Source organism: Spermophilus citellus (genome assembly GCF_964194105.1).
Source record: "Spermophilus citellus genome assembly, chromosome: 3".
In the NCBI taxonomy this organism is placed as follows: Eukaryota; Metazoa; Chordata; class Mammalia; order Rodentia; family Sciuridae; genus Spermophilus; species Spermophilus citellus.
In genome coordinates, this window is record NC_138184.1 from 189,422,746 (window position 1) to 189,435,159 (window position 12,414).

At 35.3% G+C, this 12,414-nt stretch overlaps 1 pseudogene across 1 annotated transcript; it reads right to left on the minus strand.

The window, feature by feature from the left end:
* Positions 1–7,411: 7,411 nt before the first annotated feature.
* LOC308643473 (stress-70 protein, mitochondrial-like) lies at positions 7,412–10,399 on the minus strand (annotated as a pseudogene). Its single transcript has 2 exons — positions 10,394–10,399; positions 7,412–9,266 (listed from the first exon to the last, which is right to left on the minus strand). The product of its transcript is annotated as a stress-70 protein, mitochondrial-like (transcript).
* Positions 10,400–12,414: the final 2,015 nt, after the last annotated feature.

The window sequence follows — 12,414 nt, forward strand, 5'->3', positions numbered from 1 at the left end:
TAAAGAGAGAGTGAGAGAGGAGAGAGAGAGAGAGAGAGAGAGAGAGAGAGAGAGAGAGAGAGAGAGAGAGAGAGAGAGAATTTTTAATATTTATTTTTTAGTTCTCGGCGGACACAACATCTTTGTTGGTATGTGGTGCTGAGGATCGAACCGGGGCCGCACGCATGCCAGGTGAGCGCGCTACCGCTTGAGCCACATCCCCAGCCCCAGAAATTTTTTTGAAATCCTGGAAAATATACTGTTCTTGATAAGGTCTGCCCTTAAGGGAAACATTTTTTTTAAACCAGAATATATAAACTATTGCTTTTGTTGTTGTTTTGTTTCTTAAAAAGTGTAACTAACCTGAGGGAAGGGAAATACCAAACTCCATCCCACTCTAGTCATTTTGTACAGTCTAGGGTGGTGGTAGGGGGAGGAGCACTTGTGATGTTCACAGTCCAGAGTCATGGACTCACTAAAAGACTGAGATGTAATGATAGGACTATGGAATGCTAAAGGCTAATTTACTGCAGTTCTCTATGCAGCACATTTGCTTCACAATCAAGTCGAAAAATTATAAGGGACACTGAAATACAAAAACACATAACTTGAAGATGCATGGAAAATATCAGATCTAGATTCAAATAAGGTAAGGATATTATAATTATGAGACCCTAAATGTAAAACAATTCGGAAGTGGTTTTAAGATGGCAGAACATAGAAAGTTGCTTTCCTGGCTGTTCCATGGCATGAAAGCAAGAAAGCAGACAGACAGCTTCTCGGCAAAGTGGGTGAACAAAAGAAGGGGGGGGGGATTTTCTGGAATTTAATACTGAGCCTTCAAAGCAGATCAGGGACTCAAGAAGTTGGATATAAATAAGGAAGAAATCCATATTGCCACAGCAGATGTCATGGCCAGAGGCACCACACAGAGTGGTCCCTCCATGTGCAAAGCAGAGGGAAAAGGAAATTAAAAGAACCCACATTTTTAGGAAGCCTGAAGGGTGTCCATGTATGAAGAGCTTAGAGATCAAAGACACTGCATGACTAAATCGAACGGTGTACTGTACAGTATCCTTGTATGGATCCTTGTATGGAAAAGATGTTGCATCTCTCCAAGAGGCATGTGGAGAATAGAGGAAAAAACAATTCTGCAGCTGAGATGTGGGGTTCAGCAGCTGAGGGAGCCAATTCCTGGCAAACCAGAGGTTGACCCGGAATACAGGCCTGGCAAACCAATATGGCATGACATATAGTATGCCTAAGTGAGCCTGAAAAAATCAAACATGGGAAGACGTTTACACAGGGGACAACTGGTCATGGAAACCCACCAGGCTCTCCTCCCATCTCCAATCTAGCTGATTACAGAACCAGCTGGAAGAAATATGCCTGGCCAGGAATTCAGAAGGGCAAGGGTGGGAGATTGAATTTGAAGACTGAACCTGAGACCAGAAAATGCATGGTCCACAGATAAGTAGTGGACTAAGAATTGGATCTTGCACCACATGAGTGGAACTCAGGGGAGATCCCTAGGGTATCCTCTTCCAGCATTGGCTGGCAAAATTGCTGGGCCTTGAGGGTGCATTGATTTAAAATCTCCAAACTAACTTGAATTCAGAGAAGAGACTGGATGCTGCCTAAGTCTAAACCTCACCTCTAGAAGTTCTATCTTCAGTATTACCTTTCTCATATTAGCAACCCTACCCTGAGGGTGGAGCAAGAACAATACAACCTCACCTAATACTGCTGAGAGAGAAACTGAGAGTCTCTTGAACTTCAACAGAAATAACTTTTTAACTTTTCATAGAGATTTTTTTCTTTTCTCTGTTTAATTGTGACCTTAATGGTTCAGGGACATTTACACATATTCATATTTTTTTCTCACTTTTTAGAATTTACATAAAAAGTTATGTTTTGTGGATCAGTTTTTTGAGAACTAGGATGTTTGACTAGTGTATTTGAGATTGGTTTTATATTCTTTTACTTTTATTTTTATAATTTTAATTTCTAAAATTTTTATTCTCTATGTTTTTTCCTCCTATTTTTCTGCTTCTGTTGATTCTCTTTCTTGCTTTTCTTTTGCTAAAATTCTCTATCATTCTCTATTTTACTCTTCCTTTATTTTTTTACTTTAATATTCTCTCCTACTCTCTCATATTCATCATATCCTACATCACTTCAATTCTCTCCCTGTCCACAATTCAAAATTGTAAACCCTTTTGCAAATTTACAGTTTTTATTGTAGGCAATAAATAATCATACCATTTCTGTTTATTGTGACAACATTGTAGACACCATAGCAGGGAATATTCTGTTTAATTCTGCATATTGTTTGCATGGGTTGTTGTTATTATTTGTCTCCCCATAAATGGTGAGTTACTGGAAACCTTCAAGGACACTGTAAGTCTACTGGGTAGAAACTGTACTGCCTTAGATCCATACTGCTTGATGGGTACACACACAAACAACATGAAAAAATCAAAGGAACAAATCACCCCAAACAAACCAAGATCCTCCAATAATAGAATCCAATGACAACATAGTGAAAGAAATGTCAGAGAAAAAGGTTAGAATGTATATAGTTAAACTAATCTGTGAGAAAAAGGATGATTTAAGGAGTCACATCAGAGAGAAAATATAGGAAGTGAAAGCTCACTTCAATAAAGAGATAAAGATTCTGAAAAAGAAATCAAACATAAATCCTTGAAATGAAAGAATCAATAAACCAACAAAAATTCAATGGAAACCTTGACCAATAGCCTAGATCATCTGGAGTACAGAATTTCAGGCAATGAAGACAAAATATATAATTTGAAAATGAAGTTGACTATGGAGAAAATATGGTAAGAGACCATGAACAGAACTTCCAAGAAATGTGGGATAACCTGAAAAGATCAAATTTAAGATTTTTTGGGGGAGGAGGGGAATAGATGAAGGCTCATAGATACAAACCAAAAAAATGCACAGTCTTTTTAATGAAATGTTATCAGAAAATTTCCCTAACCTAAAGAATGAAATGAAAAATCAAATGCAGGAGGCTTATATGAACCAAATATGCAAAATTACAACAGATCCACACCAACACACATTATTATGAAAATGCCTAACATATTGAATAAGGATAGAATTTTAAAGGCTACCATAAAAACATGACAGGTTACCTTTAGAGGAAAACCAATACAGATCTCACCTAATATCCCAACCCACACCCTCAAAGCTAGGAGGAGTTCCTGGAATAATATATATAAGCTCATAAAAACATTGATGCCAATCAAGAGTACCAAGCAAAATTAAGCTTCATAATTGACAACAACAAAAAAATTTCCATGAAAAACAAAAGTTAAAAGCATTCACAACTTCAAAGCCTGCACTGTAAAGTATATTCAGTAAAATTTTTCATGATGAAGAAATGAGAATTAAAACTGAAAACCAGCAAAGGAAGGAACCATATTAGAAGAAGAGTCAATCAAAGGGAAACTAATTCAAACTAAAAACATAAATAAGTAAAATGACCTGGAATAAAAGTCATTTCTCAATAATAACATTGGATGTCAATGCCTTCAACTCACCAATCAAAAAACAGACTGGGAGATTGGATTAAAAATCAAGACCCAACAATATGCTGTCTTCAAGAGACTCACTTTATAGGTAAATACATCCAAACTGAAGGTGACAGGGTAAGAAAAACATATCGTTCATATGATCTTGTAAACAAGCAGGAATTTCTATCTTCATGTCAGATGAAGTGGACTTCAAGCCAAATTACTCAGAAGGGACAAACAAGGCCATCTCATATTTTTAAAGGGAATTATACATCAAGAAAACATAACAATTATGAATATTTATGTCCCAAACAATGGAGGATCTATGTACATCAAATAAAACCTTCTCAATTTTAAGAATCATATAGACCACAACTCAATAATACCTTGTAATTTTAACAGACTTCTCTTACCACTGGATAGGTCCTGCAAACAAATACTGCATAAAGAAACTATAGAACTAAAAAAATTACAGTTAATAATTTTGACTAAACACACACATATAGAATATTTCATCCATCAATGACTGAATACACTTTATTCTCAGCAGCATATGGATACTTCTATAAAATAGATAAATAAATATTTTTGCATGTAATTGTTTTTTAATTTTCATCAAATACTAGTTAGGCATATTTATTTGAGGCAAGTTCAAGGGTCTCTTTTTTTTTCCTTGACAATAGACCATATCTTAGGACATAAAGCAAATCTTAGCAAATACAAAAAACAAAGCAGGTGAGGAGGAAGAGATAAATAATTTCTTGTATTCTATCAGATCATAAAGGAAAGAAATTGGAAATCAACAATAAAAAATAGAAGTTACTGTAACACCTGGAACCTAAAAAATATGCTATTGGACAACCAATAGATGGCAGAAAAAATCAGGATTAAAATTTTAACAAAATACTTAAAGGTAAATGAAAATTGTGATACAACATATCAAACTCTCTGGGACACTATGAATACAATTTTAAGAGGAAAGTTCAATGCATTGAGCTCATTCATTAAAAGATAGAAATTCTGTCACCAAATAAATAACCTAAAATACCTTATTTTTCAGTCTTATTTTCCTCTTTCAGTTTTCATTTTAGTTATGATAGCTCCTTTGTCTTTCTACATAAATTGTAGAATAATTTTGTCTTATATTTTAAATCTGTGAGTTACTTTGTGGAAAATTTACACACCTTCACTGTAATGAATCTTCCAACCCAAGAACATGCTATTTATCTATATTTAAATGTTTTTGAATCTTTTCTGACAATTGCATATGTATCAATATACAAGACCTTGTGTGCATTGTTAGATTTATACCTACATATTTAATTTTTGAGTGATCATGAATGGTATTATATGTTTAATTTTGCGGCTAAATTATTATTGTTGGCATATGGACATAGAGGGGTTTCCCTTTGTTTGGTGGATATGTTTATACTATAGCCTGAAAATGCAATGAATTCACTTACTAGTTCTACTGGTATTTTTCTAGATTATTTGTACTTTCTATATAGATAACCATGCTAATTGCAAATAGGAAGAACTTCATTTCTTCATCTAACCTGGATACCTTATTGCACTAGTTAGAACTTTAAATATATATTGAATAGCAGTGATTGAAGTGGACATCATTGTTTTGTTTTAGATCTCAGAGGAAAAGTGTACACCTGTTCACCATTAAATATAATGTTTGTTGTATGTTTGTATATCCTTATTTTAATTGAAAATGGAACAGATATTTGTGGCATAAAGCCTTGTCTTTTTTTTACAAGACAGTCTGTTTTTTATTGGTTGTTCACAACATTACAAAGCTCTTGACATATCATATTTCATACATTAGATTGAAGTGGGTTATGAACTCCCAATTTTTACCCCAAATGCAGATTGCAGAATCACGTCGGTTACACATCCACAATTTTACATAATGCCCTATTAGTAACTGTTGTATTTTGCTACCTTTCCTATCCCCTACCATCCCCCCTCCCCTTCCCTCACATCTTCTCTCTCTACCCCATCTACTGTAATTCATTTATCTCCTTGTTTATTTTCCCATTCCTCTCACAACCTCTTATATGTAATTTTGTATAGCAATGAGGGTCTCCCTTCATTTCCATGCAATTTCCCTTTTCTCTCCCTTTCCCTCCCATCTCATGTCTCTATTTAATGTTAATCTTTTCTTCCTGCTCTTCCTCCCTGCTCTGATCATAGTTGCTCTCATTATATCAAAGAAGACATTTGGTATTTGTTTTTTTAGGGATTGGTTAGCTTCACTAAGCATAATCTGCTCTAGTGCCATCCATTTCCCTGCAAATTCTATGATTTTGTCATTTTTTTATTGCTGCGTAGTACTCCATTGTGTATAGATGCCACATTTTTTTTTTATCCATTCATCTATTGAAGGGCATCTGGGTTTGTTCCACAGTCTAGCTATTGTGAATTGTGCTGCTATGAACATCGATGTGGCAGCATCCCTGTAGTATGCTCTTTTAAGGTCTTCAGAGAATAGTCCGAGAAGGGCAATAAAGCCTTGTTTTGAAACAGAGGTACATTGTGCAAGGGTTAAAGCCAGCTAATCACATAATCTATAAAAGTGAACTACATCTTGTTGGTGGATGCTGTTGTTGAATACCTCAATATTCTTGCTGATTCTCTGGGTTCTTTTCTATTAATAATAGGGAGAGTAAAAGAAGAAAGTCACAAAAGTTAGATGCAGTTTGATTCTGTTTATATGATAATCTCACAGAGATATACTATAGTTAAAAAAGCACAAACCAGGGATTCCCAGAGACTTGGAGGTGAAAGAAGATGTTACTACAGAAAGATTTCTTGAGTAATATTTTGGGTGCTGAAACCATGCTGTATCCTTATTTTGATGGTGAATACACATACATACCCCTGTGTTACACCAAAAATAGGTAAAACTCATTTGCACTAGTTTTTAAAATATAAAACTAAAAAAATAAAGTAAAAGGACAAATAGTTACTTGGAAAATAAACACATGATACGTTAACATTTAAATAATTCAATATAAATATTCATAAATAGAGAAACAATAATAATGAATAATTTACAAAGGAAATACAGATGGCCAAATAACATCCAGAAAACAATTAAAATAACTACTATAAATATGTATATGAATAATTAAAATAAGAGAAATAATTTTATAACATTTAAGAATGGCAATCTTTTTATTCTTTTCATATGTTTTTTAATTAAAAAAATACAAAAAGGTTAAAAAAAAAAAAAAGAAACAAGAATCCTCAAGGATGTAGGTACCAGACAGGCCAGAGGATAGCTAGAAAAGAAAGCCTTAGGATCATTCGAGATTTAATACCTGATTTTAAAAGGTGTACCTCACATATACAGCTTAGTTTTCCATTGACCCAGCTTCCTCTGTTCCACCAACTACAAACATGGCACAGCTAGCTGTCTTGCATTGCAAGGCCTCAGCTAGAGGAGCCCATGTACACATTTGTCATTGTAACAGTGCTCTTGACCCACTAGAAGGAGCTTCACCTGCATTATGGTCTCATTCCAGGTCCATGCCTCATCTCCTTCACTGTGTTTGATATGGTTTCACCCCTTGAAAATATTGCCACTTCACCATAAAGTCTTATGTTTAGTAAATCGTTCTCTGCCCCACCTTTCACATGTAGCTGAAAAATAACCAGTTAAGGAGAGAACATTGAACATTGTGAACTTTATACTCTGCAGAATTATTACCCATTAAATGTTCATCAGCTAATGGTCACTAAATTTATATACAAAAAATTACATATTGAATACTACAAAAACACAGTAAAGACTGAAGTTTGTCCATTTCTGCTCAGGAAGTCTCTTCATTCCTAAGCTTCACATAGAATATTGTCTTTTGGGTGCCAGTGTACTATTACTATTTCTCCTCCTTTTGATCTTTTTGTTTCCCTGTGCCAGAATTTCCAGAGCCTTCTCACTCAGATGCCATCTTTTTGTATTCCATTTTAAAGAGCTTAAAGGATGCTTGCTGAAGGAAGGACACTGCCTGCCTAATGTTTTCTCTGTTTCTCTATCTAATCAAGCCCAGGAACCCCCTCATTTTGGAAATCTCTTTTTTAAGCTTGTTGCACTTATCAGCAGGTGATTGGTCCTTGAATTCTTCCATATTGGATTCTGTGTCATGAAATGATTCCTTCAGACAAATTAACAGCTTCAACTCATTCCTTCTTTTGCCAGTGTTCTTCAGCATACTTCTCTGCATTTTTAGCCATATTTTCAATATCATCTTTGCTTAATCCACCAGAAGACTATATTACAATCTGCTGCTCATGTCTGATGCCCTTATCTTTTGTAGAAACATGGAAGACTCTATTAGCATCCATGTCAAATGTACCTTCAATCTGAGGAACTCCACAAGGGGGGATTCCAATCAAAGTAAACTAAGCAGTTTGTTGTGTCCAGCTCTCTCTCATCTTGAGATATTTTCATCTCCACTTTGGTCTGCCAGCAGCAGCAGTAGAAAGCACTGGGTTCTTTTTGTTTGGGTAGTGTTCCTGTTCATAAGTTTGGTAAGGTGCTTTCTAGAGTTTCGATATTCAAAGATAGAAAAGTGACATCCAGGAGAAGCACATCTGTGATATCACCAACCAATGAACCTCCCCAAATGACAGCTCTAATGACCACAAACTCATCAGGATTGCCAAATTTACTTGGGTCTTGGCCAAAAATGTCTTGCACAGTTTGTAAAACCATGGGCATCCTAATCCTGCCACCAACAGGAAACACGTCTCCTCTGCTGTTCTGGCTGATTTCTGCATCTTGCATAGCTTTTGACATGGAGTAATGATCCTCTTGATTAAATCAGTGATAATCCCCTCAAATTGACTCTTCATCAGCTTCATATTCAATGCTTGGATCCAGAAGCATCTATTGTTATATACAGCAAGTTTATGTCAGTCTGCACAGATGAGGAGAGTTCACATTTAGCTTCTTGTACCCTTTGAAGTGCTATGCTGTCTTGTTCAAATCAACCCCTGTCTCTCTCTTGAGCTCCTTCACAATGTGTTTTAAAAAGTCTTTACCACCTAAGAAAGTGTCCCCATTGGAGCATTTCACCTCAAATATTCCTTTCTGAATTTCCAGGATAGAAATATCAAAAGTTCCACCACCTAAATCGTACATAGCAAAATTTTGTCTTCATAATTTTATTAATCACCCATTAAGTTTAGTTATCTGGCCAGCATCCTTAGTGGCCTGTCTCTGTAAGTCATTGAAATAAGCAGCTACTCTAATCACAACATTTTTGCTGTGTAGCCCAAGTAATTATCTGCAGTTTCTTTCATTTTTATCAACACAAATGCTCCGATCTGACTTGGAGAATAGAGTTTTCCATGAGTCTCAACCCAGGCGTCACCATTGGAGGTAAAGACAATTTTGAAGGGAACATTTCTAATGTCTTTCTGTACTTCAGAGTCATCATAGCTCTGGCCAGTGAGACACTTGGTGGCATAGAACATATTGTTTGGGTGGGTGATAGCCTGTTTCTTTTCTGGCATGTCAAAGAGTTGTTCATCATCTGCTGTAAAGGAAACAACAGGAGGGAAGGTTCTGGATACTTCAGCATTTCCCAGCACCTTTGGTTGTTTGCCCTCTATAACCAACACACAGAAGATGGAAGTACCCAAATCAATGCCAAAAACTGCACCCTTGATTGCTTCTTTTGCAAAATTCCTCCTTGAAACAAACCAAAAAGCCTCATGGCTAAGACCAGTCTAGCTATCCTGGTGGCCGGCAGTTGTGAGGACACCAGAGGCAGCAGTGCCCACAAGATGGATTGTGGAACCTCAGTTGGCACTTATCATAGCCTCTAGACCCAGGGAACAAGAGGCAGAAAAGGTGCCCTTGGCCCCTGGAGAAGCACAGCAGAGCAGTGCTGGCACTTCTGGGACCCTCCAATGTAGAGTGCTGGGACAGGGACCTAGAATATCAATCACTTATGAAGGATCAAGGATGTGAAGAAGTGAGTTTGACAGTGCACTTTTTGTGGAAACATAAGGAAATACATATCAAAAATGTAAATATACAGTTTCTTTAACCTAGTTTTATAGACTCATGATACTGCTACAAATTCATCATAAGAAGAGTTGGATTACTTTGGAAAGTCATATCTAGAAGAAGGCTGACTGTAATATTATTTATAATAGGAAAAAAACAGAAACATCCTAAGTTATTCATCAATACAAGATGGTAAACAACATAGTTAAGTGCAATACAGTCCTAAGAATCATTTAAAAAAAAAAATGGAAGGTACGTTCTTTACATATACACACAAATATGCATATAAATTTGTATGTGTGTACACACATATGCATTTACAAGTACAAATAACTATGAATACTTTGCTATACTTGAAAAATGAAGGACAAAATTAGCAGGTATGTATTTATAGATGGTTTCTATGCCCCACTTTCCCCCCAACTCCTAGAATCTTAAGGATGTTTTTAATATTGTGTGAAGTCTGCTACTGTTCTTTTTACCTATTCTTAGCCCACTCTCTTTCTTCAGAGGTGACATTAGTTAAAATCCTTGGATTCTTAGGGTTTAGAGAGAAGCTAAAGGGTTTTCAGAGGGCTGTTTTCATCCAAGAAATTATAGTTAATATACCATTAGCCATTAGGGGGATGAGACATAAAATGTAGGGTGGGCGAGTGTTATTATTTTAACAGATTTGTTAGGGATTTATTTTCACACAATGAAATGCACTTGTTTTAAACAGTTTAATGAGTTTTAGCAAAATGTGTAGAGCACTGAACCTTCCACCAAATCAAAATATGAATGTTGTTCCTCGTGTCACTTTCAAGTTCATCTCTTCCCTATCCCAGTTTCAGGCTTCACTGACCCGCATTCTGTCTCTGTAGTTCTGATCCACCCCCCCCCCTTTAGGGTTTCTATAACTGGAATCAAACAGTATGTAGTCTTTGGCTTTCTTTCTTTTTTTTTTTTTTCACTCAGCATACATTTTAAAACTTCATCCATGTTCTATATATTCATCTTGTACCTTTTTATTTCTTAATGATGTTATTTTTAAAAACAGACACAATTTGTTTTACTTGTTGGCATTTGAATTGTTTTCTGTTTAGGGCTCTTCTGTATATTGTTACAGCAAAAAAAAAATGCTTTTCAAAGCTTTGTGTGGATATGTTTCCATGTTTTATGGATAAAGACTGGGCCATATGGCACATGTAAATTTCCTAGTCTCGTTTCCAGCCCTGAGTACATTTGGAAAATTTCACTTGGTCAAAGTGTCCTCAGAAACCACACTTGAAGCTGACTTCCTTTCAAAGGTAGACATCTCTTTTTTTCTACCTGCTTTTCATCAGACTCCATGTAGTCTGCTAGAATCACATGTAGCTTATAGACAGCCAAGGCTCTGAGTGTCTATAAGAAAACATTTCGTATTTACATTTTTAGAGGCTTCTTATTTAGATTTTCAGATCTCAGACCTTCTGTGGCTGTTTTGCGTACAAGATTTTCTTCCTAAATATCCAGCTGGTCTACCATTTCCTTCTACTCTTAACATCTGTGACTTCGAGCTGCTGAAATGGGTTCTTCATCTCTTGGTTTGAGAAGGTGGAGTGGTTTGTGAAGAGTGCAAGTAAATAACTAACTCACACCTTTTAATACAGCTCTTTAAAATTAGCTTTTTTCAGTATTTTGCATGACTTTTATACTTTTCAGTGACTCCAATAGTTATTTTTCATAATCTTGTCCAGATTTAAAATTATTATGTATAGGAAGAAATATCTGCTGTTAACAGACAGATCTGTTTTTCTTTTGTTTGGATTTCTTTACAAAAAAAAATCTAGAAATGTTAAATATTAGTTATGAGATAGTGGTAGAATTTCAGATTATTTTTATTTTTTTATATATCTTGATTTTTCTACATGACTATATGCAAACTTTATAATCAGAAAAGATATTTCATTTATTACTTTCATTTTGTAAGAGTTTGTAAGAAAAAGAACACTGCAATTTGGAACTGAGATGTAATTTTAGAGAATGTTAAAGTGCTTTAACAAACAGAAAAGAATTGTTTTGTAATTAGTATGATTTTATATCTAATCCAAAACCTCCCATTAAGGTGGTACTTGAAAAGATTGGTTGGGCTTTCACTCTCAAGTTTACCATTTTGTCTTATTTATGCAATTAATTTGTATTAATATAATGCATTTTTAATAATATCAAATAATGTAGTTCATATTATCTGATTAACTTCAGTTATAATTAATATAATTTGGCTGCTTATTTAAAGTTTATAGTATTATTTATTTTGAGAGTATCTCTTGACCAAAAAAAAAACATTACATACATAATAATAGCTGTTACACATTGAGAAGTCCCAACAGTTTCACAAATTCTCTGTACAAGTTTAGACTGTAGAATGCACATAACAGACTTATTAAATGAATTCCAGTATGAATACCCTTTTATGGATTAGGAAACAGAGGTTTAAAAGGTTGGATATTTCTCTAGGACAGTGAAATTAGCAAAAAAAGAGAGATGGGATTCTTTGGCTTTGACCCAGACAGACTGGCTGTACACTGGCCCTCTCTAGCAGAATTACATTATATTATGGAGAAATGTGAGTGTGGGGTGAGGCACAAGTTCTCAAAATTAAATGGTGGAAAATATTGCTAAAAAGAAGCTAGATATCTCCTTCAGAGATATAAGAAAGCTAAATTGAGCTAACATTTTCCCAGGGTGCTTTAGATGTGTTCCAAATTAAAGGCAAGATGATGTCTGAAATTCCTTCCAGATCTATAATTCAGTATCTTGGTTCTCAGCTATTTTGGCCTAAGGAAAAATTTTGAAGAAAATAACTTCTCACACCCTGCCCCCCAGAAGCTGCCTATTTTTTTC